Consider the following 27,446-nt stretch of genomic DNA (forward strand, 5'->3'; position numbering starts at 1 on the left):
GATAGATCAGGTCTTTCGGTTCATCATTCTTTATTGGCGTTCTGTGGTATTGGAGAAAGGTACCTTTTATGCCGTATTTGTTGATTTAAGGGCGGCTTATGATCTGGTCCCACGTAATAAGTTGTGGCGAGTCCTGGACGAGCTAGGGATGGCCCCTGAGTTGTTGAGTTTGATCATTCGCCTACATGAGGACACGTTCGCTCGGGTTAGGTGGGGACGACAGGGCGAGGTTACGGAATCCTTCCCCGTTGAGCGGGGAGTGCGGCAAGGTTGCGTCATGGCGCCTACCTTGTTTTTGCTCTTCGTGAACGGGGTGGCTGACTTCCTCTCCCTGGTCCCGACCGAGGCCCCTGTGATGGTTGGTAAGCGAGTTCCTATCCTCATGTTCGCGGACGACACCTTGATAATTTCAAAAACGCCAAGTGGGCTTCAATGTGCCCTGCGGCGTTTTGAAGATTTTTGCTTGGACCGGGGCTTAGAAATAAATACAGCGAAAACAAAGTTAATGGCCCTTACGGAACACAAATCGACCAGGTCTGCTAAACCTTTTAGAGCGAGCATATACATGAACAAATCCCCACTACAGTGAGTTGACGCCTTCACATATCTGGGGGTTACCCTCCAGAGAGATATGGGCTGGACTAGCCAATTAGATCTTGCAGTATTAAAACATCACCATCAGCAGGTCTTCTTCTGAAAAGGTTTAATGCCTCAGTATCGAAACCTATTAGCCCATTACTGGAGTTATACGGGATGAAGGTGTTAAGTTCGGCCCTTTATGGAGCAGATTTTTGGGGGTTCGACAACTTAAGTAATTTGACGCTAGTGGAAAATTAGTTTTTGTGAAAAGCGACTAGCGTTCCGCAAAGTACCCTCCTGACGCCTTTAATGTGGGACCTGGGGAAAAAAGCTGTTCAAGATCTTGCTTCCCTACGGCCGCTATTGTATTGGCGTAGGTTATGGGCCACAGAGGAACTACAGCATTATGCATGGGGCCTGAAGGAAATAATTGCTAAAGATTCCTTCCATAAAATACACTGGCTGAAGGCCATCAGGTCCTTGTTAGTCAGCCTGGGAATGGGAGAATTGTGGGATGATCCCGCAAATGCGATATTCCCTTCCAAAAAAATCTTGAAGGCTAAGTACTGGGAGATGGTTAATTCAAAAGCATGTATAAAGGGTCTTTCTTCTCATTTAACAGGTCGTTTTCTTGAATTTAAGGCACAACCGAAGCTGGAGTTATATTGGGATGCCATAGAGAAACAGTATGACCGTAAACTCTATTTCCAACTTAGAGTAGGCACCCTTCCAATAAGGTCATTTACAGCGAAATGGGCAGGAGAAAACGGCAATGATAAATGCCCTAGGTGCAGGGGCGATCAAGAATCTATAAGCCATCTTCTGTTCTTTTGTCCCTTATATGCTGCTCCTAGATCAATGTGGGTGAAACCTATTTGTAAATTAATTGGCACCCGCAGACTTGAAGAGGCATTAAGAATTCTATGTACTGACCCCAGTCTCCCAATTGCTATAGCTGTGGCTAAGTTTTTAAAATGGGCTTGGGTAATTCGGTTAAAACAGTTACGGCAGTAAATAGAGGATTTTATATTCATCCACCCAAATTAGTTGTGGAAAAGAGGGGAGGTATTCTTTTAATTGAGCTTTGAGTAACATTACCCTGGACTGTATATATTGATGATTTTATGGATATATGATATTCGACAATAGTCTCTTGAAAGTTTAATCATGTTTTATATATTTATTGTATAAATTTTAATGTAATTTCATATTGTAAAATGTGTATTTTATGTATTGCTTTTATGACTTAATTGTCGAATAAAGTTCATGAAATGAAATGACACATGAGTTGCTGGCCATCATCTGATGCCAACCTGAAGTACAGTTTAAACCATTAACTAAGCAATTTACATACAGCGTAGAGGAACAAATATGTTCCATCAAGGTCGGCCGTTTTATTTTAATGCCTGGCCATTGTGCTAAAATCTAGAAAAACAGAGATGCGAGTATATATTAATTGAGGCAGACACATATCAGCAATATATCTGCTCTGATGTGGAAAAACCTTTTAAGCACGAGGGCACACAATCTGGGGAGAAAAACGGGGAAGCATTACTCTTTCATCCCAAAGTCAAAAAGGGCAAGATACATACGCTAGTAATACAGCAAAAGAATGACTCACCGCTCCTCGGCGGTCCCGTTACGATTATACTGGCAGCACCGTGCCTGAATCTGAAATCGTAACATAAAAACCAAGGGGGGCGCATAAAATTGGAATCACCACGGTCGCGGTTGCAATAATGAATAGTGACAGAGGTACTTACACATTCACTCACACACTGACACACCACTTATATATCCAGCAGTAAGAGAGGCAGTTGCACACACAGTTACATACCCAAACACTTACTAACACAGCCAGTAAGCAATCCATACGGCCAACCTTATACACAGTTACAGACCCATGGAGTTACTAAGACAGCTAGTCCCATAGTGGCATAGTTGCTTGAACTTCCAGTGAAACACCCATAGAGCGGCTGATACATTCACTCAGCTATCCCTCAAGTCCTGACATAACCTCAGCCATCCAGATAGGTAGCCCTTTAAATATGTAACAGGCCTGCTACAGCAGACTCTGTGTGTGTGTAGTGTTACTGCCAGGTTGACTTGGGATTAAAACACCTTTGCAATCCTTAAACTCCCCTTCTACGTTATATATGACACTTGTAAAGTAGGCCATATGGCAGGGTGCTATATGCTTAAAAGGTAAGGCATGATTTTTGAGGTTTTAGTCTGTTAAATGCACAGAAACGTATGCCCATTGTACATCCAGTCTCCTACCCATACTGCAACTCCCACACTTATTTACAAAAGCATAATGCCACTAACACAGTCAGACAGCGACAGAGGGACTTAGACATTCACTCACACACTAACACAGCACTTATGTATCCAGCAGTAACAGAACCAGTTGCACACACAGATACATACCTCAAGACTCTGTAACACAGCCTGTAAGCTATCTATTCAGCCACTTAAATACAGATTTACAGACCCACAGAGTTACTAAAAGAGCCACTCAATTACCAATATAGTTACTTAGATATCAATTGACACATCCACAGATGGACAGATACACTCACTCAGATATGTACTCTAAAACTGAATAAAGCTGGTGAGCCAACCAGACAGGTTGCCCTTTAAACATGTCTTAGGCCTGCTACTGAAGACACTGTGTGTGCAGTTTTAATGGTAGGCCAACTTGATATTTAAACCCCCTTTGCCAAGGCTTAAACTCTTCTTCTGCTGCATATAAGTCACCCCTAGGGTAGGATGTCGCTATGCTACAGAACAGAGTGCCATGTGCTGAAAAGGTTAGACAAATGTTTTGAAGTTTTAGTGAGCTATATGCACACTTACAAATCCATATGCCCAGTTAAACATCCAATCTCACACACATACTGCAACTAATAAACCTATTTAGAAAAGCGTAGAGTCATTTATACACCAGTCACACAAAGGCGGAGTCATTTACACATGCACTCAGGCACCAATACAGCACTTATATATCCAGTAATAATAGAGCCACTATACATACAGTTACACACATCAAGACGTACTAACAGAGCAAATGTATATAGCTACCTACATACACATTTAATCACCCAAACAGTTACTAATATAGGCAGTCATATTGAGACATAGTAACTTACATATCCATTGACACATGCACAGAGGAAATGGTACACTAACTCAGATATGTAGTACTGACACAACCAAGGGAGCCATGCAGAAAAGTTGCCCTTGAAACATGTCTCAGGCATGCTACTGCAGAGCCTTTGTGTACAATTTTACTACCAGGCCAACTTGGCATTTAAAACTCATTGGCAAGCTTAAAACTCTCCTTTTATTACATGTAAGTCACTCCTAAGGTAGGCCGAATGTAAGCCATAGGGCAGGGTGCTATGTGCTTAAAAAATGAAGCAATTGTACTTGTAATTTACATAGAGTCACATGCCCACTTAAAAACCCATATACCCAGTTATATAACCAGTGTCTCACCCGTACTGTAACTACCATACCTGTGTTCAAAACCATCGATGCACTCATACACAGTCAGACAGCGACAGAGGCACATACACATTAACTTACACACCCATACACACATGCATTCAGCAGTAACTAAGCTAGTTGCACACACAGTTACATAACCCAACATTCATAACAGAGCCAGTAAAGAATATATATAAGTATTTATGTACACACTTAGAAACTTATAGAATCAGTAAGAGAGGTGGACATATACCGACATAGTTACTTAGACATCCAGTGAGACATACACAGAAAGACTGATACAGTCGCTCAGATATGTATTCAAGTACAGATACAACCAACTCACCCTTCCACACGAGTAGTCTTTCAAACAAATCTTGGGCCTCCTATTCTAGAGTCCACCTGAACAGTTTTAGTGACAGGTCATTTAGCACTCCTTTGGCAAGCTTTAAACTCCCCTTTTTCTACATATCAGTCACTCCTAATGTAAACCATAAGTAGCTCATAGGACAGGGCTATATGTGCTTAGAAACTAAGACATGTACTTTGACATTTCAGTGAGTTGCACATACTCTTACAGACCCATATGCCCGGTTATATATCCAGTGTCTGACCCATACTGCGCCTGATATACCGATTTACAAAAGCATACAGCCACTGACACACAGTCAGACAGTGACAAAGGCATCTTTGCATTCACTCACACATCCACGCACCACTTATCTATCCAGTAGTAACTGAGCTAGTTGCCACACAGTTAAATAACTCAACACTCATTAACTGAGCCAGGAAGCAATCCATACAGCTACTTTTTCACTCCCATAGAGTTACCAAGAGAGGAAGTCACACAGTGACATAGTCACTTACACACCCAGAGAATTAGCTGCTTGAACATGTCAGGGGCCTGCTACTGCACAGCATGTGTGTACAGTTCCAGTGACATGACGACTTGGCATTTAGAAATCTTGCTGAGTCTTAAGCTCTTGCTTTCATAGATATATACTCAAGTAGTGACACTGTAAGTGACCTATTGAGACAAGTAACCCTTTAAACATATCTCAGGTCTGTTACAGAAACATCTTTGTGTGCTGTTTTACTGTGAAGTCGAGTAGGCATTTAGAATGCTTTACTAAGCTTGAAACCTCCCTTTTCTACATATAAGGGACTCTAGTGTAGGCTGTAGGTAGACATACATTTATGCATTCCCTGAGACACCCATATACACTGTAAAGTATACATCAGCATACCCAAGAAGTCTCCGAGCCACAAGCTAACACACTCAAACACACAGTCATGCATACATTGACAAACCCAGGCACACAATCATGCCTCCAGGAAGATACGCAGACATACACTCATACATTTTTATTATTATTTTGGAGTTTTATATAGCACAAACTAGACCCGAAGGTATCAGAGCACTTTACATGAGAACCAGTTGCGTTACAGATGGTCAAATTCATTTTCATGTATTAGTTTTTTTTGTTTTAGTTAGTTACTGGCAGATTAAGTGATTTGCCCAGAATCACAGGATGTTGAGTGTCCCTGCCAAAATTCGAACCTGGTTCCCCAGCTTTGAGGTTGACCGCACTATCGTTAGGCCACATCCTCTCTCACTACATCCACTGACACATCCAGTGACACACTGATACATACAGTGATATACCCAGACACACACTCAAGCATACACTAACACACCCAAATACACAAGTATGCATACACTGACACACCCAGTCACACACTGGTACATACACTAACACACCAATGCAAGCACTGATGCATATAGTGTCACTGCCACAGATACATTGATCCATACACAGACACATCGAGGCACACACTGATGCACACACTAACATACTGTCATGGTCATGGGCTGTGGCTCTAGGGGCACTACCGCTATGATGCCGCTTTCTGGTGGTAGTGTTGTACAGAATTATGAGGTGAAAATTAATTTACAATGTTGTTCCACGCGCCACTCTTTGTGTGGAAAAATACATGCACCTTACACAGTGCGATATTGGTGCCGCTGTTCCTGTTAAGGTATCTTTCCTGTGTTAAGGACTGTATTGAGACTAGTAGTGCCAACTGTACTGTTAGTTTGCATGGTTTGTCTTTTTCTTTGTCTTTGTGTTTGTTTTTATGCCGTTTATCCCATAGCAAGCTTTCTGGTTAGCTCCGTCCCTGCACAAATTCACAGCACACATTCATATTGAACCCTGTGTCACGGCCATGGAAGGGAAGGGCCTCAGTATAAAAACGAGCCCCACCGGTCATGAATCGCTCTTTATTTTGTCCCTGATCCGGAGAGTGGACGCGTACGGAATCATCTGGTTTGTAGGCGCGCCTTCAGGGTTCTCCGACTTACGGAATTTGCAGCAGAAAGGGATTGGAAAGAGAACAGGTTACAGATACACAGAGCAAACTACATGAACAGAGATTGGTCGGATCTCAATGGTAAGAGTGCTTGCCACGGTCAAGGTTTGTGATTGTAATTAATCACCTTATCAAGAGACTAGTGCTGTTGGCAGTGGAACATTGCACCTGATTGACAGTGGAACAGTACCCTTGAAAAAGACTACATTTGTACAAAGTTGCGTGGCAGGTCCCGCATATTTATGGAAACGATGTTTAGAGACAATTAACGTCATCGTCGGCATAAGTTTTATAACTGTTGTTATAAATGTTGTAGTATAATAGCTATACTACCTTTTGTCTCCTAGGTCTACATTAATTCCTTCTTCCTTAACACCTTCCTTGCTCATGACGAGCTCAGCTCGTCATGAGGTATGGTGGCGCTGTGCTCATGACAAGCTGAGCTCGTCATGACCCGCACGGCGCTCACATGCGGGGATAATTCCCCTGCTGTGCTGAACGTTCCACGAAAACGGGTGTGGTCATGACGAGCTCAGCTCGTCATGAGCATAGCGCCACCGTGCAGCGTGACGAGCCGAGCTCGTCACAAGCACCGTGGCGCTGCACGCGCACCCCCTTCCCCCAGTGCCGTGGGGGAATTAGCCCCGCGGCAAATGGGTTAATCAATAATAGAACAGCTCACAGGCGAATATCTCTCACAAAGGGGATCACAGTAAGATAGTTTAGAAGGTAAATCCGGAAACAATAGACACACTCTTGATTTTCTCTTACAGGTCTTCTTTCCAGCTGCTCCTTCCCCAAACACTCTTCCCCCACCTGGCCATTCCAATAGTAAGCACCATCCCGGCATTCAGATTTGGTGGTGCCTGGAGGTGGACCTTCTAGCATTGAGTAAGCTCTGAGGATTCTCATCACCTGACACATACCCGTTCACACACTGAACCATACACTACAACACCGAGGCAGATACTGACATGCAGTAAAACGCCCAGGCACACATTGATCAAGAGACCCAGGTAGACAATGATGCATACCCTGACATAACCAGATACACTCTGAGGCACACAGAAACACCCCAGGCAAACACTGATATATACACTAACATATTCAATGAGGTACTGATGAATACACTGAAACACCCAGGGATGGACTCATGCATACACTAACACAGCTACGTACACACTTATGCATACACTGATACACCCAGGCACATATTAATGCTTATGCTGACACACTCAGGCACACACTGATGCATACAGTGATACACCCAGTCACACACTGATGCATACGCTGAAACATGTTTATGTAGACATGACAAGTAGCACACTTACAGTGGCTATAACATAGTGACATAACTGTTTATGTAGGTGCTTAAATGGTTAAATTACATAATTTAACAGTATCTAATGAAACTCTAAATGTATTCATTTGTTTTTCTTTGCAGAGTTCTATTTCTACTTAAAAACATAGAGTTATAATGCCGAATAAAACACAGAGACGAAAGAAACAGAGTAAATCATACTCTCTCCTTATAATAGGCAACGAAAAGGGACAAAATGCAGAGAATGTGGTTAAAGATAAAAGAGCTGCTAGTAAGAAAACTAATACATTTCCTAAAATAGCATGTGGAATAATGCAAAGTGAGCAAAACCATGGAAAAAGCAAGGTTTCAAATCATATAAGAAAGGAGAAAAACGGACTAACATTAAGATTAATACATTTTATAAAAGATCAGATAGTTTAACAAGAAGACACAACCAATTCAAGGAAATATAAGTCAGAATGTTTCGTAGTACAGCAATTCAGACTTTGGCACAAACTATAAGGCAGGATAAAAGGATACGAGAAGCAGTCAAACAAGAACAACAAATTGAGGCTGTAGTTGATAAGGTGTCTTTAATTCAAGATCTTAAGCCTTCTTAGCCAACACTTGTTTCATCGCGTTTACAGGGGTTACCCCGCAACTCCTTCAGGGCTAAGGGAATATATAAACAAGTACTTGTATGCAATGGTAATAAGGAATCTCTATCTTTCAAATTTTTGACAGACTGACTTCGGTGACGTGTGTGAATGATAAAATAGTGAATATTACTGTGTTGAAATCCATGTGAAACTGGTGTTGATTGTGCTTTTCGTACAACTCCTTTGTGTATCAATTTATCAATGGGGGAAAGAAAGAACAAAAAAAGGCCCCCTGTCGTCTATGTTATCATTATAAGACATACAAGTACAGTTGGTATTCGTGACTCCATTATATTTATAATCCTGTTGTTGTCAAGGTGTGGAAATGTGATCAACCCATTTGGTTTTATAATCCTGAGTTTATTCATTAATTCAATTTCATTATATTCATGGTGAAGTAGTGCTCCCTCATGCTGTCACTCAATAGTAAATGCATGCCGACTATATTGTGTAGTTAAACATGTGTATGGGAACGTATTTTGTTGAGACGCTGCAGGAATTTACAACATCAAAGCCTGAGATTACCTTTCGCAGGAGTGTATGCTTAAAAAATATTCTCAGCCCCAGCTACCCAAACGTGGAACAAACATCAAACTGGCTTACCCAACACACTTTGGGCTTTTTCAAATGTGGCCACTGCTCCATGTGCAGATGGGCCACTGACAGAAAGAAAGAATTTAAGGGACCTAACAATAGGGTGTATAAAATTGACAACAATTTTTCCTGTTACACAAAATATGTAGTGTATGCTATTGAGTGTGAGTGTGGACTAAAATACATTGAAGATAGCTCAAGTCAGACCCATCCTAAAGAAGCCTACTCTTGATGCCAGCGAACCAGGCAACTACCGCCCCATTTCACTGCTGCCTTGTTTCGGGAAAGCTCTTGAGGCCCTGGTAAACAAACAACTAACAAGTCATCTAGAAAGCCATAAGCTTCTTGATTCTTCTCAATCAGGGTTTCGAGCGGCACATAGTACCGAAACGGTGGTAGTTCAAGTCGTAGACAACATCAGGTGGGCCTTGGACAAAAAAGAATCAGCTATGCTGGTTCTTTTAGACCTGTCAGCCGCTTTCGACGCCATCTCCCATGACATTTTGTTACAGCGGCTCTCGGAGATGGGGGTCCGAGTGAAGGCCCTGGGCTGGTTTAACAACTATCTAAAAGACCGCTCCACCACTGTGTATTTAGGGTCACTGGCTGCGTGTAGCAGACCAGTATGCATTGGAGTCCCCAAGGGATCTATCTTGAGCCCTATGCTCTTTAACCTGTGTGTCACCCCATTGGCCAAGATAATCAGGTCCTTAGGGTTTGAGGCTGTCTCGTATGCAGACGATACCCAACTGCTGATCACATTTGGCCCGGACCCTACCGACACAATGATCCGGTTTAAAAACTGTTTGACCCACATTGACAGCTGGATGAGCCAAAATAAATTACAGTTAAACAACAGCAAAACCGAGATCATTTTATTCGGCAGGGCCGAAGATCACTGGTCAAGCAGCTGGTGGCTCCAGACACTCGGCCCCTGTCCATCTCCAAAACAAACCATCTGCAATTTGGGAATTACCATCGACAATAAGCTTTTCATGAAAGCTCATGTGAACCGAGTACTGGGCACCTGCTATGCCATCCTACAGAAATTACAAAACATCTTCAAGTGGCTACCAATTGAAACCCGGAAGCCACTGATGCAGGGCCTTATTGTAGGTCGTATGGACTACGGAAATGCCTTATTGGCCTCTATAAACGAAGATCTTTTCTCCAAACTACAGATTCTGCAGAACACCGCAGCCAGACTAATCTTAGACTTGCCTCCTAGATCCCCATCCGGTCCCAACCTGAAAATCCTTCATTGGCTTCCAATTAGGAAGAGAGGGCAGTATAAAATCCTGTGCTTAACACATAAAAGCTTCTATGGCACTGGCCCTGGTATCTTGAAAAAAAACAGATAAAATACCAGCCTGCCAGAACTCTGAGATCCAGCTCCAAACCTCTCCTAATTCCTCTTCTTTTTCTTATCTTGCCCCCCACCTCTGGAATCAGCTCCCGCCCTACCTCACGTACATCCCAGACAACCGACGCTTCTATAGGGAATTAAAAACGTGTCTGTTCTGAGGTTCTGTGGTTTTCGACTTCGCTCCGTATCTAGACGCCATTTTGTGACAGCCGCCATTTTGTGTTGCCTTTACTCAGGCTACACGGCGAACATAGTGTTTTTGATTTTCCAGCTGCTATGCGTCTCCTCTGTTAAAGAGTAACCCTTTGTCCTTGTTTACGAAACCGATGTCAGGGTCTGGCCGAGTTTGTTAATCCACGTCTAGACTGATTGATCCTTGTCTTAGTTGACTGTTTGGGTCCCATGATTCTTCTTTCTCTTTATCTTATTTGACTGGCCTTCGCTATTCTCTCATTGTATTCTCCTATTACACAACTATCCTTTGAGGCATACAAATACGTCCTGTCACCTGCAAATTGAATTACATGCCCTAGCATTGATTAACTTGAGGGGAGGGGAGAACACAGGGTCTGAAAGAAGGGTGTATTCGAGATACTCAATACCTTGTTTTCAAACTTTTACTATTTGTCAGTTTTGTATGTTTTGGGAGTCGATATTGTAAATATGTGTCCTATATAAGACTGTGCACCACGGAATTAAGTGGCAGTTTCCTGAGAACATACCACTTGTGTACTTCCTGGACAACTGTGCTTAGCTGCAGCTAATAAACCAGATTTTCTACGCCTAACAGAGTGTCTCGTGTCTCGGCAGGTGAACCCGGAGATTTTAGGCATGCCCTGCGCCGCTCGGCCCATAAGGCCAAGTTCTCCAGTCCTCTAAATGAAATGAGATAGAACTCAGGTAGTGAAATGGTCCGCAAGCACCTTGAGACCTAATGGTGATCTGTGCACTATACAAGACCTTCTGACTTTGACATTTGAAGTACCATCAGGAGCCTCAAAGACCATATTGGGGAACATATGAGGGCTGTAAAGCAAGGGGACACCAGATATCCAAATGCCACACATATAACAGAACTTAACTATCAAAGCACACATAGAACATTCTCCTTCTATGGTTTTGATGTCGCACACAAAGACCCAAGGGGAGGTGACATGGAACTAACACTGGGGAGGAAAGAGGCGCTATGGATTATGAGACTTAAAAGTGTCGAGCAGGGCTTGAACATGGTCCATGATCTTCAATACTTCCTTGGGGATTAGCCCGTACCCACTTCCAAAGAAAATGAAACACTGGCTGGATTACATATCCTTACATATCTGAATGTAAGCAACCATGTTAAACTTAAGCTCGTACTCTGAATAGATAACTGGAAGCTACTTTATGTGGAGTTAGGATTTCAAAGAACGCCATGCAATTATCATAGTTTATAGAGCACTCTCACTATCATCCCTACGTATTTTGTTAGACCACATATTGTTGTAATACATGACTGGTTCCACTTTAATGTAGTGATCTACTCGTACTCGATACCTGACATTTTGGAGACTATGTACAGTGAGGACTTGAGACCTGGACACTTAATATGTTGTAGACTATGTACATTAAGGAACTGAGACATAATGCCACTGTCCTCACCTAGCTATGTCACAGAATTCACATTCCATTGCAAAACGTTTCGGAATATGCTGTGGATCTGATACTAGCGAGAATTGAGACCGACTGCCACTGTGCGTAATAAGTCTAAGAATTTACAGTTACATTTTGAGGTTCACCCAACTATGACACGAAATTCCCTAACACAGTGCCACACGTCACATGTCACAAAACACACTATCATGTTGATTAGTTTGGGTCAGAACGACAAAGCACTTGGATATCATGTGAAATCTCTTATAAGGATGTACTTATGTATAAACCCCGCATGCACGCTACCACAAATGTCACACATGTATGGTAGTGCACCTCATTGCTGTCATGTGCCCCTGCAGATATGGATTTCTAGCAAATAGCTTTTAGCATTTGAGCATACCACCGGCCTTTCGCTACCAACATTTCGCTAGTTCTCACTACTTTCGATTCCAGTGCCCCGGGGAACCAGATACACCATTCTAAGATGCGCTCAAAATAGGCTCAGTACCCCCGGGAGCCCCAACACACCACTCTAAAATGGCCCCCAAAATGGGTACAGTACCCCCGGGGGCCCAGATATACCACTCTAAGATGGCCCCCAAAATGGGTCTAGGAACCGGATTAGTCTGCCACTTGCTTAAGACAACGCTGAGTTGGCCGGCTGCAGACTGCTGATTCGCACGGCGAACATGCTACGGCCTGGAGATCCAAGGGGTTCTACCTAATACTACCGGTAAGGAGTGAAAAAACAGACTTATTATAGTCAAAATACTAGACAGACAAATAAGGGATAATAATATTATTAGATTGTTAGTTTCTCTTTAGGATGGGGCAGTTCTTCTAAAAGAAACTCCCTTACACTTAGAAGCACATTAAGATATTCGGACACATAACTAAATAGTGTACCTCTCCAGGCGTAGAAATTATAGGAACCCCCTCCGGGTTGGAATTATCACCGGAACTAAGGTAGGGGGATCCTTCATGGTTACCAAGTACACCATATTAGAATTGACCAATTGCCATTCTTTAGCTTATGCACCCTTTTCTCTGTTATTTAGAGACTACTTGAAACTTCAACAAAATACATCCTGTACACATGCTTAACTACACAGTATAGGCAGCATGTTTTTACTATTGAGTGACAGCATGAGGGAGCACTACTTCGCCACACATTTAATGAAATAGAATTAATGAAGAAACTCAGGATTATAAAACCAAATGGGTTGATTGCATGCCACACCTTACCAACTGTATTTGTATGTATTATAACGATAACATAGACTAAAGGGGGCCTTTTTTTGTTCTTTCTTTCCCCCATTGATAAATTGGTACACAAAGGAGTTGTACGAAAAGCACAATCAACACCAATTTCACATGGATTTCCACACAGTAATATTCACTATTTTATCATTCACACAAGTCACCAAAGTCACTTTGTCAATAATTTGAAAGATAAAGTTTCTTACTACCATTGCATACACGAACAAGTACTTGTTTATATATTCCCTTAGCCCTGAAGAAGTGGCTGGGTTATCACCTGTAACAGCGATGAAACTTGGCTAAGAAGGCTTAAAATCTTGAATTAAAGACATCTGAAAATACAAAGACAAGCATCATTGTGATATTTTCTGAAACTTTATGTATTTACTTTTAAACTTGTGAAGAGGATTTGTAGATATAGTGCCGCTCGTAGCTGTTCTCTGTGACTACGTTCCTGGAAGCTGTTTTTCTGCAACTTGGACCCAGCCTTGACTCAAAGGAATTACTGCCGCTTGCACACAGGGGCTGGGACTGCGAGACCCAGGGTTCACAGCGCAAGTCCAACGCAGCGCACCTGGAGTCTCTTCCCGCCCCCTGCTCCTCCCAGCATCCTTGGCTATTTACAGCTCGCGGCCCCCGCTTCGCGGGAGCCGCTCGTAGCTGTTCTCTGTGACTACGTTCCTGGAAGCTGTTTTTCTGCAACTTGGACCCAGCCTTGGCTCAAAGGAATTACTGCCGCTTGCACACAGGGGCCGGGACTGCGAGACCCAGGGTTCACAGCACAAGTCCAACACAGCGCACCTGTAGTCTCTTCCCGCCCCCTGCTCCTCCTATTTAGCCACGCCCTCAATCGCTGAGCGGGACGCGAGCGGGATGCCGGACGAAGCCCGGACAAAGGGCGGACAGTCTTAGACAGTCCGAGACTGGCCGCGACTGGACTGGGCCTAACACTCTGTCCCTGCTAAGATCGAGGCTGTTATTTGTAGTAAGACTATTTCACCTTACACTTGAAATGCGATAGAGGATTATTGGCGCATCTCCCTGTTTGAGTACTACATATTTTGTGTCACATACACCCATCAAACGTTTGAGCGCCAACTCCCAATTGTTTAGCATGCCGAAAAAATTAGTTTCTACCACATCCAATACGATGGATAACTATATGGTTCAGGTGGTAACGAAAATAAATAGTGAGAGGCGACAGTCATTAGGATTGAGTCAATCTCCAGTTCTCCCCCTCCTGAGCCCATCTCCATCATCATCCTTATTGGTAGACACATCATTACAGGCTGCAACTGGTAGTGACGCCCTAGAGACTAATCTCCACGATAGTGGGAAGCATGTCCAAAGTGCACCCCTAGTGGCTGATCTAGAAGTTGACCTTGTAACTGACCCGGAAAGAGATGATGACTCCGACCCTGAAATACATGTCCATGCTACAGAAGGGGATCTTTTTTCCCCAGAGCATTCATCAAGGGCTGTCAGAACATGTAGAAAGAGCCAGCCCAAGCGTGGCGGGTTACGGTCAGGGTTGAGGAGGAAAAGGGTTTCACCACCACGGAAAGCTAAGGATAAGAGTATGAATGTTGGAGAGGACAGTGTAAACCATACTAAGCATATTGTGGATGATGAGTTACTTCTTAGGATAGCTGATATGGTTGAGTGTAAAATCAAGGCCATTATTAAACCAATGATGGTCAAAATCGACAAGCTCACTGCTGAGGTGAAAAAATTGGGTGGGATTCAAAACAGGGTTGAGGGGGAGGTTGATAGCATAGTAACCCTAGTCTCAGACCTAATAGGCAAAACTGGGGAGAATGGTCTGAGTGTGACAGAGGCAGGGAGGAATGTGACAGTTGGATCCCCCCAGGTCAGGTATTAGTAAATCCAGATAACCACCCTGAAGTGAGAGAGGATGTTTAGCAATCAACAACCGTTCCACCTGTATCATGTCAGGAGATAGATTCTCCTCACTTTATAGTAGAAGCTTCACCCCTGGTGTTGGTACTGGCAAACATTCCACCCTTGGTAGCTGGACAGTTAGAATCCCCAACATCCCTCTCTAGCAAGGCGCTTCACTGGTTGTCAGGTAACATGTAGATGGACCCAGGAGGGAAACAGCAGTTAGCAGGAGAGATTCTGACGGCTAGAAGGGTAACATGGATAGGGAACAGACAAAAAAAATTCAAAGGAGACTGTGTAGTGGTGAACTTTTCTAATTCGGCTGTGCCCCCGAATGTGCTGTCAAATATACTCCCCCCCCAATGCAGGAGTGGCACAGTTGTTCCACTCACCCTAAAAAAAATTTATGGCGAGCGGCACAATGTGACTTACCCTAAGACTCCAGGGCCATGGTGGGATATTGCGACGAACAGATGGGGTGGGGGTGTGGGTGCTCCAGCCAATGAATGGGGGATTAGCCTAGGTAATAGATTTGGGATCCTGTCAGGCTTAAATGATTGCGACTGACTTAAGAGGGATTGCAATACGGTATGTACTACACTAACTAAGGAAGGTAGAATGGGTGATACTGTAGCTCTGAGCACTGCCCTTATAAGTGACATCTCCATGCCCCAGACTATCGTTATGGGTGAATGTATTACCTTAGTGGATTTGAAGGGATAAATGGTGTATATCAATCATCTGATTCTACCACTGACGACACAGAAAAAAATAACACTGATTTAAATCCGGAGGAATTAGATACTAGCGTATGCGGGGGCACACTGATCAAAGAGGGCAGGGTTAGCGCTGACCCTCGTATTATATCTAATAGTAGTAATCCTCTCGCCCAATCCACCTTGATGTCATGGAATGTAGCAGGGCTCAGAAATAAGATAACATCTCTGGATTGGCTAGCCTTTCTGGATAACAAGGACATAATCCTCCTCCAGGAAACATGGCAGGTAACCCCAGAATTTAAGCAAGGATATCTACATTTTTATACTCCAGCCATCCCTAGTATACGGGGCCGACCAAAGGGAGGTCTGTTGACATGGGTCAAGCAGGATAGTAGATATTTTGTTAGCCAGCTGGCCACAAACAGCCCAGATATCCTGTTAGTCAAAATTAAAAGTGCTGATCATAAGGACCTCTTTGTTTTTAATATTTACTCTAGGGGGCTCCCAGGTGGTAAACCCACCGAAGCAGTTGAGCAATTAGATTCCCTTCTTGAGCGATATTGCACAAAAGGCAACTCTATTGTAGCAGGTGATTTCAACTGTTGCTTTGAACCCCTAGATAGCAATGATATGGACCTTACATTGGAAGAGGACTACATTTGGAAGATCCCTCAGTTGACATTACCACCCATTAAAAAATGGTCAGAGGCAGCTCTACAACTCAAAGTCCTATGTGTGGAGCACGGGCTACGTGCCACAAATGGAAGGATGGGTTCTGACAAACAGGGCGCCTCCACCTTTAATAACGGTATTTCCCATAGCCGCATAGACTATATTCTTACAAATAAGGAGTATTGGTCTAGTATTGACGATATGCGAATAGAGGAACGGGTGGAGAGTGACCATGACCCACTTATCCTGTCATTTAGATTAGTCGAGTTATCTAAAAATGAAGGCATGAGTGACTGTGTGGAGATAGCCCTCTCAAATAACTACAGGCGTATAAGATGGGCTAACTGCGCTATGAATGAGGAAGGTGTTGCTGCCATGAGGGACTTGACTGTCCAGGCTATAGGGGATTTAAGGAACAATTCCACTGTGGAGGCAATCATATTAAATGTAAGTCGGATTCACGACAATTTTTTTAATCAGTTAAGATCCTTTTTTATTAAAAAGATGACTAAAAAACAGAGTAGGCCTGTGAGAAAGGGGGACCAATGGTACGGCAAATCCTGTAGGTATGCATATAGGGCTCTATCAGATGCAGTAAAAACCAAAGATATAGCTAAGATCAAGACTGCCCGTGTCCTGTATAAAAAAACGCAACTTAAGGCAAAAAGCGACTGGGACGATGAGTACTGGAGGGAGCTCCTGAGTGCTAGTAAAGAAAGGTCTATGTGCTCCTTTTGGGATATGGTCAAATGGGGAAGGGGGATTAAAAGGGGTGAACCTACTAATTATGTTTCACCAAATGCTTGGGTCTCTCACTATGCGTCCCAGTTTACTGCTGTGGAAGACGAGGGAGAAGAGCGTGAGGCTCTCCTAAAAGCAATTGAGGGCGCAAACCACCTTTCATTTACTAAAGCTGACATTATTAAACTTTGAATAATATCCCAAGAGCAAGGGCACCAGGCCTGGACTCCGTTCCAGCAGACGTTTTTATGCATGATAAGGATCTTTGGGCCTCTTACATCCAATTGCTAGCTAATGGCATTGCGATGGGCTCACCAATACCAGAGTCCTGGAAGGGTGCCGAGATTATCCCTATTTTTAAAAAGGGAGAGTGCTCGGACCCAGGAAACTATAGGCCCATTAGCCTTATAGCATGTATACAAAAGGTGGTGGCAAGGCTCCTATTGCAGCGTATCCAGGGCTGGATAGAGGAAAAGGATATTCTGTCACCCTTACAGGCAGGGTTCCGTAGCCACACCAGCACGATCGACCAAGTCTTTAGATTTGTTCTACTATATTGACGTGTAGTGTTGCTGGGGGGGGTGTGCTCTTTGCAGCTTTCGTTGATCTTAAATCAGCGTTTGATTTGGTGCCTCGTATAAAGCTGTGGGCAGCCTTACAAGAACAGGGTATCCCTTTTGATATCCTGTCACTCTTAATTAGACTGCACGAAGATAATTTTGCCCGAGTCCGCTGGAACCAACAGGGTAGTGTAACCGACAAATTCCCCATTTCAAGGGGGGTACGCCAAGGGTGTGTACTTGCCCCTACACTCTTCTCATTATACATCAACAGGGTGACCAGCTATTTTGAAAAGCAGCCTACCGATGCGCCCAAGATAGATTGCAGGCTGATCCCCCTGTTGATTTTTGCTGACGATACGCTTTTAATCTCTAAGACACAGCAGGGCCTTCAAAAGGCCGTTGGAGTTTTTGAAGCTTTTTGTAGTGACCATGGTCTTGTCATTAATACATCTAAGACGAAGTTCATGGTCTTACATAAGGGCAAACATGTCAGAGGGAGGGTGGTTATGGGTGGGGTTCAATTGGAGCAGACTCATGTATTTAATTATCTGGGCATAACCTTATCATCTAAATTAGACTGGAAACAGCACACCAACCAGCTGCTCACGAAGCACGCACAATTGACAGGAGCACTCACAAAGGAATTCTATCCATCTCACACTAGGCCAATTACCCCGGTTTTAAAGATTTATGACGCCAAAGTTGGAGCAGCAGTCCTCTATGGGGCGGAACTGTGGGGGCTCAGCAACTTAAAAAGGCTGACGGGTGCGCAAAATAAATTTCTGCGCATCATCACAGGTTTACCGGCTTCCACTCCATTGATCCCTCTCCATTATGACTTAGGGTCACATGGACTCGAGGATATGGCCCGATATAGATCGGTTGCCTACTGGAGGAGATTATGGGTCACCCCTGAACTCTCCCAGTATGCACGGGCCTTCCTCGATGTGAGAGACTCAGATAAGGCTCACAAAATATCATGGATGAGGGAGGTAAAAACAATATACCAGGCTATGGGATTATCTCCGCTTTGGGATGATCCGGCAGGTACCCTTTTTCCACCTAGGAAAATATTTCGAGACCTGTACTGGAACATGCTTGAGACAAATAGATTTGGCCGCTGTATTGAACCATCTTTTACGGCAGATTTCTTACAACTCAAGCATTCTCCGGCCCTTGAGGCTTATTGGGACTGGATTACTATCCCAGGAGACAGGAAGAAATATCATCAGATTAGGGTGGGGTCGTTACCACTAAATTCCCTCACAGCAAAGTGGCGTGGGGGACAGGGATCGGCCTGTCCCTTCTGTCCCGATCAGCGGGAAGGCATTGGGCATGTTCTCTTTGCCTGCCCAGAATACAAGGTGCCTAGGAGATCCTGGTTAAAACCTATTTGTGTACAGTTAGGTCTCAAAACGGGTGGTGAGGCTGTCAGGATCTTACGAACTGACAGCTCCCAAGCCGTAGTCATAGCTGTAGCTAAATTTCTTCATTGGATGTGGATAATTCGGGCCCGCAAAATGAGTCTACAGTAATCTTGGCCTATGTTACATGAGATTGTAAAAAGTGCCTAGTGAGTAATGTATCTAGTGATGATTTTTAAATATATCTTTCTTCTAATGAATGTAAAGTATTATATGTTTATGCTTATTTTTCGTTTTATAACACAACTCATTTAATGATTGTAACTTATGGGCTCAATGTTTGGCGATAGGCCAACAATAACTGTCAATTGAGAATGGAACAATGAACTGTGTATTTTACTAGTTGCCAATGAAAGGCAATTTTAAAATTTGTTTTTTTTTTTTTAATTGTCATGGTTGTAACTGTCTTTTATGATTGAAAAAAATCGAAATAAAGACTTTTTGATTTGATATAGTAGAGTGGTCTGCTGGCCACACACGTGGGGATATGGTGGTTTCCCTACCTTATACACCGTGCCAGATTACCTGCCATAACTGATTGCTACTTGTGAGCGAACTTAGAGCGCCATTTTGCCTATTGCTGACCACCGACTGTAGTAGTTGATAAGGCATTTACCCTGAAGATGAAGCTATTTATTTTCATAGTGAGCAGAATGAGAACACTGGATTAAACAGTGTTGTCTGTGAACAGAAGGAGCCAAAAAAAGACTTGTGAATAGAAGTCATTTCTGTAAATTTTTCAGAGGTGAATGAAAGCATACGTCTAGCACTGAGCCTTTCATTAATGAAGAAAGCTACTTCGAAGAGAACTCATTAGTGCATGTAGTTGAAACAACTAGTCGATGGTATGAAATGATAGATGGTATTCCTATTCCAAAATAAGAGATGGTTCCTTGGAATGTAGAGAAAGTGATAGCTGAAGAGGTATAAGGAAGCTGTAGACCTGCCCCCTTGTACAATGGAACTCTAGCGGTATTTGTAGTGTTCATCAGGAATCAATTGGTATATTGAGAAGTTTCCTATGTAACTTTCCATGTAAAAGCCTGGACCTAAAATTTGTCAAGTTGCAAGGATTAGAACCATGCAAACTAAGGAAGTATACAAAGTTGCAGGGATTTTCACTGACATGTCTATCGAAGAAAGCGTGCATGAGCACATTTCATCACTTCAGAATGTTAGCTGTTCATCACTCTCAAGTATGAAATTTAGTTAGGAAACTTTACTATGTGAAAGCTCAAGCCTGATGTTAAGGAGAAATGAATAGAGCTCCGTTGCATTGGTAGAATAGCAGAGGTAGAAACAGTTTGTGAGGATGTTGAGTTTCAGTTTTTGTCTCCCTGAAGAGTAGTCTAGGGGAAATGAGGAGTTGGTATGTGCAGGTGTAGAAGGACAGGACACAGGTTTTAGCATTGATAACTTTACACAAGAGATTGCAAAGTTTAACACAGTTTCTTCTGAGAAAACAAACTGTGTTTGTATTTGTTTTCGACGCACTCACTACAAAAGCTAAACCTCGCAATGTAGTTGTATTCCTTAAAACTGATCAGGAAAAAAGAGATCAGTGGCAAGAATTTGATGTATTTTTATTTGCAGAGGTATGTTTTGATTTGTCAACACAGCAAATGATATGTAATATTGCTATAATAAGTTACAGAATTACAGCCAGAGCAATATATATCAACTTAGAAGTAGTATCAATTCCAGAAGAACTTCAAATATTAAACATTATGAATCATTTCTAATACAATATATACATCCTTTTCAGGCAATAGCTCAGATGGAGCCAAAGACTGGCACTGTAACCACCAACAGAGCTACAGAAAGGCCTTAAAGGAAGAGTTGTCTGCTTACCTTTAGATATTAAACACAATATTGAAACCTCTGGTGTAGAGAGAGATATTGATGAACCACTTATCATTCCAGTAAATGGTGTCCCTACCAAAAAACAAAAAATCTTTCAAGAGTTAGTGGATATTAATAAAGTAAAATAAGCTACATTATACCTGAAACTAGAGAATATGCATTACAAAAATGTTGATGTTCATGGAGATGTAAGTATTATGGAGGCAGAAATGTTCCCATCAAGTTGTCAGATTGAAAATCAGATCCAAATTAAAAGAAATATATGGACATTTTAGCTTCCATCCACTGCATTCAAAAGAAGTTATTGGCGATGCTATTGATCTCTTTCAAATGAAACAAGCAAAAGTAGCCCCCTTGAGTGTGTGGGAGAAAAGTTTAGAGGCTCGCTGTTTTCCACAACTATTTCCCACAGTAGCAGGTGGCGGGTATGGTGAGCGCTCCGTACAAATACCAGCAGCTGAACACAGATCAACGGGTTGTTTTCAGACGTATTGGTATCATCGTCATGGAGAACTAAAATGTATGTTTAGAAACCTAGGTGTAACTAATTGGTTTGTGGCCCTAAGTTGTGCAGAGTACACATTCTATAACCTGCATGACTTTTTTTTGTTCTCAAATTTCTTTTTATTGAACATTTTCAGTATTAGTATATGGTATTGGCACTTCAAGACATTTTTCCATTAGCCATATTCAGACATTAGAAGTAATACAGTTTCTAATCTATCTGGTAAATATTATGTAGAGTACAAGTGCATTTCAGATTTGTACAGCTGTAGAACACTAAAACTTCCCTTAGAATCTTATCTCCCCTTCCCACCCTCTCCCATTCCCCACTCAGTCAACAGTAACCAAGTGGAAAGGAAAAGAGAATAAGAAATAAGAAAGAAAAAAGGAGAGAGAGAAACCTGGAAGGCTCTTCAAATTGAAGCGTGTGTGCAAGCCATGGAAAGACTACGTGGACCGATATGTGTGAACTATCTGCGGGGTCTCGCTGGATGCTATGTTTGCTGTTCGGAATTGGAAGAGGTGCAGGGCTCTGATGAAAGGGAGGCACGTTGTTAAGGGGATGCCCCGCGAAAGGTAAGACACTAATGGATCCCAACAGAACTCAAAATGTTTACAATTATCCACAAAGATGTCTGCCACCCTCGCCATTGTGAGTGCCCTCCATAGACGTGCATGTCATTGAGTCATGGCAGATTTCTTCTTCCATGCTGCTAGTTTAGCAGCCCCTAGACATGCCCACATTATTGCCTTATCTCCGTTTGTCTGGTTCTCTAAACCGGAATTCCTAAGGCCCAGTAGAGAATATCTGGGCATGGTAGTGTCCAGGTACCCCAATATATATTTGATTTACACTAAGATCTCTGTGCAGAATGGGCGAATCATTGGATAGTCCCACCAGATGTGCCAGAAATCTCCCAATAGGTCACATCCCCTTCAGCACAGATTGTAGGATCCTGGAAACAATGTTTTCTGTCTAGTGGGGTAGAGATATCAATCATAAAGTATCACATAATGTGCCTCTCTCATGCCCGAAGAGTGCTTATTCTTAGCTATATCTCTCCATAGTGTCCTCCACTGCTCCTCTGCAATCTCGATCCATAGGGTATGCTCCTAAAAGCTCATATTCCGCGGTTTTGGGGAGTGCAGGGTGGAGAGCAATAGTTCATACAAAAATGAAATAACCCCCTTTGAGGACCCTGCTCTTCTTACACAGCCTTCTATGGAAGTTGATTCCACGGTGGCTGCTTCCCTCACCACGGGGTGGAGAGCCCAGAGTTTGAGCTGAAGGTAGTGAAAATATTTGGAGGGAGGGAGGTGGAAGTTGCGATGACAATGCTCAAAGGTTAATATGTCGTAGTTGTGGAAGAGATTGGGTAATGCCAGGCATGCCTTTTTGAGAGAAACAAACTCAAACATTAAAAACAGCAATGTGAAGACAGCAGGAGAATTTTACTCTTAGATTCCTGCTAATGTTTGAAGATATTTTAGCCACATGTTTCAAACCATGCTGTCTTTCATGTGCAACAATATAAATCCTCCTCTTGCTGAAGTCACTTATTTCTTTTGGTGCAAAGAGTACCAAACAGGAGGTGCTCCTCATATTCACATGCTGTTATGGATAAAAGATGCACCAAAGTTTTGAACAGCTAGTGATAACTCTGTATTCTCTTTCATATAACAATAAGTAATACGCATCATTCCGAAAGAAATGATGAATAAAGCTTGAGACACGTTTTGTGCTTTCAATCACATAGATGTGGCAAGTACTATCATCGAAAGTGAAGATGTAAAGGAAAATTTTACACAAGATGTCATTTCAAATTTCTATGACCTGTCATTTCCCAAGCTGCAGTCAAACATACACTGACACGAAAATTACCGAAACCAGATATAACCTGAAAAGAACAGAGGCCTCCAAGTATAATAATGACTATAACCGTATGATTCTAAAAATGTGGAATTCAAATACTGATATACAATTTGTTACAGACAACTCCATCGCTAATGCTCATTATGTCACTTCATACATTACAAAATCAGAAAAGACAGAGATGAAGGAGATGTGGGAGGGGAGATATTTCTGCAGAACAGACTCTTAACAAGAAATTGTAGAGCTTCAGCTTGAAAATGCTTTCCCATAGAGAGATAGGCTCCAATGAAGGCTGTGGAAATTGTTTGGGTAAGTCCAGGTCTTGGAAGCACATGAAATACAGGGTTGAAGTCTTTCCTGGAAATTCAGCAGCTAGGAGAATTCGACACAGAAAGTACAGACATTGTGAAATCAAATATGTTGGACACATACTATCCAAGAAGGAGTCAACATTTAGAAAACGTGTATTTTTATGAAAATTTTGATACAACAGATACAAAAGCAGTGTAACAGAAAACAGAGATGTAGGAAAATATGCAGTAGTTGGTTGTGATGATTGTTTGGTCCAACACACAAAAGGAAATCTAATTAACCACAGAAAACTTAGTATGTAAACTCCATACAAAAGAGAATTTTTCTATTTGGCACTTCTACAACTCTTCAAGCCTCAAGTTCTGAATTGGAATTACTTGGAGATTTTGCCAGCTACCAATATTCTTTCAATGCTGTGAAAGGGTTGTATGTCGAAACCATGCAAGAATTTACCACGCCTGCCTTAACAACGCAGTCAGAACCATGAATGCATCTTTACAACACATTCCTTTACCATGCAAGTCATTACAGCGACTTGCCTTAGGGCCTCACAGGACTGTGGAATAGTATAATCTACTATTCCAACTCCAATCTGTGCAACGGTGGGAAAAGTGTGTCGCTGTAACGACTTGTGTGGTAAAGGAATGCATTGTTAAGAAGCATTCGTGGTTTGGACCACGTTCTCAAGGCACAGCGTGGTTCGAGCCACAATGTAAAGGCTGTTTTCCCTGTCAAAGACATCATTGAGTATTCATTGTTTCAAAAGTACTTACAAATGCCAAATGATGAGATTGAACAGGAAGAAACAATTGTTGCTGAGAATGCTAAGGAGAGTTCACAAAGCAGCCAAAGTTCAGGACCACTAATTCACGATCCTCTTAAAAAAACAATTATTCAAAAGGAAGCTATAATAGCCATGAATGAGGTGGAAAGTGCAATGCAACACACGAGACAGGACAGTTTTGATTTAGAACTGTTAGCTGGACAACTGAATGAAGAACAGAAAGAAATATATAAAGATAAAAGAGAAAATAGAGCATGGATTCCTCCAAAAGAAGAATTAATGTAAATGCTAATTAGTTAAGCCGATACTATTATATGTCAGTAGTCACCTGGCACCAGGAAAAGCTTTTTATTCAAAGATTTCACTGCTTACCTACAGAGGACTACAGAATCAAATTTGTCAGGTATTGTAACAGCACCAACTGGATTAAATGCACATAACATTAAAGGAATTACTTTTCATTGACTACTTATGCTACCTGTTGAACATGACAATAAACTGGAATACCAGATGTTATCTGGTAAAGCTTGTCATGAAGTTTCAAGAGTACTAAACTGAAGCTTTTAATCATTAATGAGGTGAGCATGGTCTCAAAGTTAATGCTTGCCTTTGTACATTTGACAATGCAACAGATTTTAAAAACAGAGTATGATGTGCTATTTGGAGGAAAGCATTTAATTATCTTTGGTGATCTACTGCAACTTACCCCCCTCTAAGGACAGCCTATTTTCAAGACACTTCTCCATGATGAAACTCTTGGGAAGTATTGGCAATGTAAACATTTGGCTAAACTTCCAATACATGGACTTACTTAGGAATATGCATCAAGCATCTGACATGGACTGTGGACATATTCTGAAAGTCATTTGAGTAGGAGTTCTGACAAAGGAAGGTAAGCATTGCTTAGAAAGTTGTCTGATCGAGAAACCTTTCTTTTCTTAAAATAAGACAGCTGCACAGCTAATGTTCAATTTCCTTGAAGTAGGGAAATCCGTTGTCTGCCGAATGCCTACACGTTAGGAGTGCTCCAATTTCAATGAAGAATTGCTAAAAACAGAGAAAGAAGATTTTGGAAATTAAAGCAATCAACAAAATGGAATACCTGGGGGTGGTGACAGTACAGATAAGTGGAAAACAACAAGCAACATTTGATTCATTGGAGAAATCAGTTTCCAGGACTGCAGGATTAGAAAAATGGTTACGCGTATGCATAAACTATAGAGTAATTCTGTGCTGTAATTTAAATGTTGTGGAAGGATTATTAAATGGTGATATGGGTAAAGTTATTGATTTCATTAACTTTCCAAATAGCAATGAGGTTGGATACTTAGCCATACAAATTGATCAGATTAATGGCATGAAACAGTTGGGTAGATGTGTTATATGTTTTCTGCTTGTAAAGGGCTTGTATGTCCGACTGCAGCAGTTCCCAGTCTTTCTAGCATATGCTGTAACTTTCCATAAATATCAAGGTTTAAGTATAGACACAGATTTTATAAATATTTGTTGTACTGTATTTAAAGAAGGTATGTCATGTGTACCATTGTCTTGAGTAAGAACATTGTCTGGTTTGTTTTTGATTAATTTTGATGATAGGAAAGTTAGAGCTGATGCAAGTTGTTTCAAAGAATACAATCGTTTAAGAAGTATATACGCTCCTCATTTAGGAAAGCATCCCATTTCTGAAGAACGGATTACCTGTCCAAAGCGGAAGTTATAAGAGAATCTACTGATGTTATATTGCAGGTTACCATTTGTCAACTGCTAGACAAATGTTGTTCTCAATGTTTAATTTGCCACATTTTATAAATTCAATTGAACAGAAACCACAGAAGAGATTATGTTCTGCACTGTGTGGTTTGCTGCAATGTTTACATAGTAATAGGACTGTAATACATTGTGCTTCAGGCATTAGAGGTCTAGTAGATATATGTAGTGGATCAGTACAATTTACTCTGGACACTCAACAAGATGCACAGGAGTTTATAATGGTCATCCTTGGACTTTCAGAAGAAGATTAAATATGTTTTGATGACTTATTTGGGCTTAGTTGCTCATTGAGCCATGAGTGTGAAGATTGCTCTTTGACGTCAAGTACTCAAATTGATTTAGAGTGATTTCTGTACTGAACACTATCGGATTCCCAAACTGTGTCGAAGCAGACACCATTGCGCCATAGTGAAAGGTTATTTGTGTTAAGGTCAGGACAGTTTTTGTGCAGGAAGGTACTATCCATGGAGGCTATTTCTTATTTGTATGCTCATATGCAATAAGTTAAAAACAAGGAGAAATTAAGATATTTCTCCTTGTTACACCAGCCTCATGCAGGTGCACAATTTTGGCACAAACCCATGTTTACAACTGTTTGTAGATATGTATTTACATCAAAATCCACATGTGGATGCTTTAGAACACCCATGCACCACCTATGGAATGCCTACATGATGCAAAGTAATTCTAGGACGCACAATGCACTGCGTTCCATTTCTTTGTTTATACAAGCAATGCAAATAACCATTTGCTTTGCTTTGTAAATACCACAAAGGATTTTGTGTAGGTCTGCCTCAAAAAAGTGACGCATCCCTGATGCACAGTCTTTGAAAATCTGGTCTTAGATGAGCAGAAAGACCTTGGCTGGCCATTTATATTCTTCTGAAGTTAGCAATATCTAATCGTTAGATATGTTTTCTCTTGGTGATCCAGGACTGGTCGTATTCCAGAGTGTTTTTGCTGATGGGATGTTTGACTTGCAACAACTGTATTGAAGGTCACACAGTGCAGCAACTCCAAAGTTGGAGTACAAAGGAAAATTGATCTCTTGAGATGACCAA

Source organism: Lissotriton helveticus, chromosome 6 (genome assembly GCF_964261635.1).
Source record: "Lissotriton helveticus chromosome 6, aLisHel1.1, whole genome shotgun sequence".
NCBI lineage: Eukaryota > Metazoa > Chordata > Amphibia > Caudata > Salamandridae > Lissotriton > Lissotriton helveticus.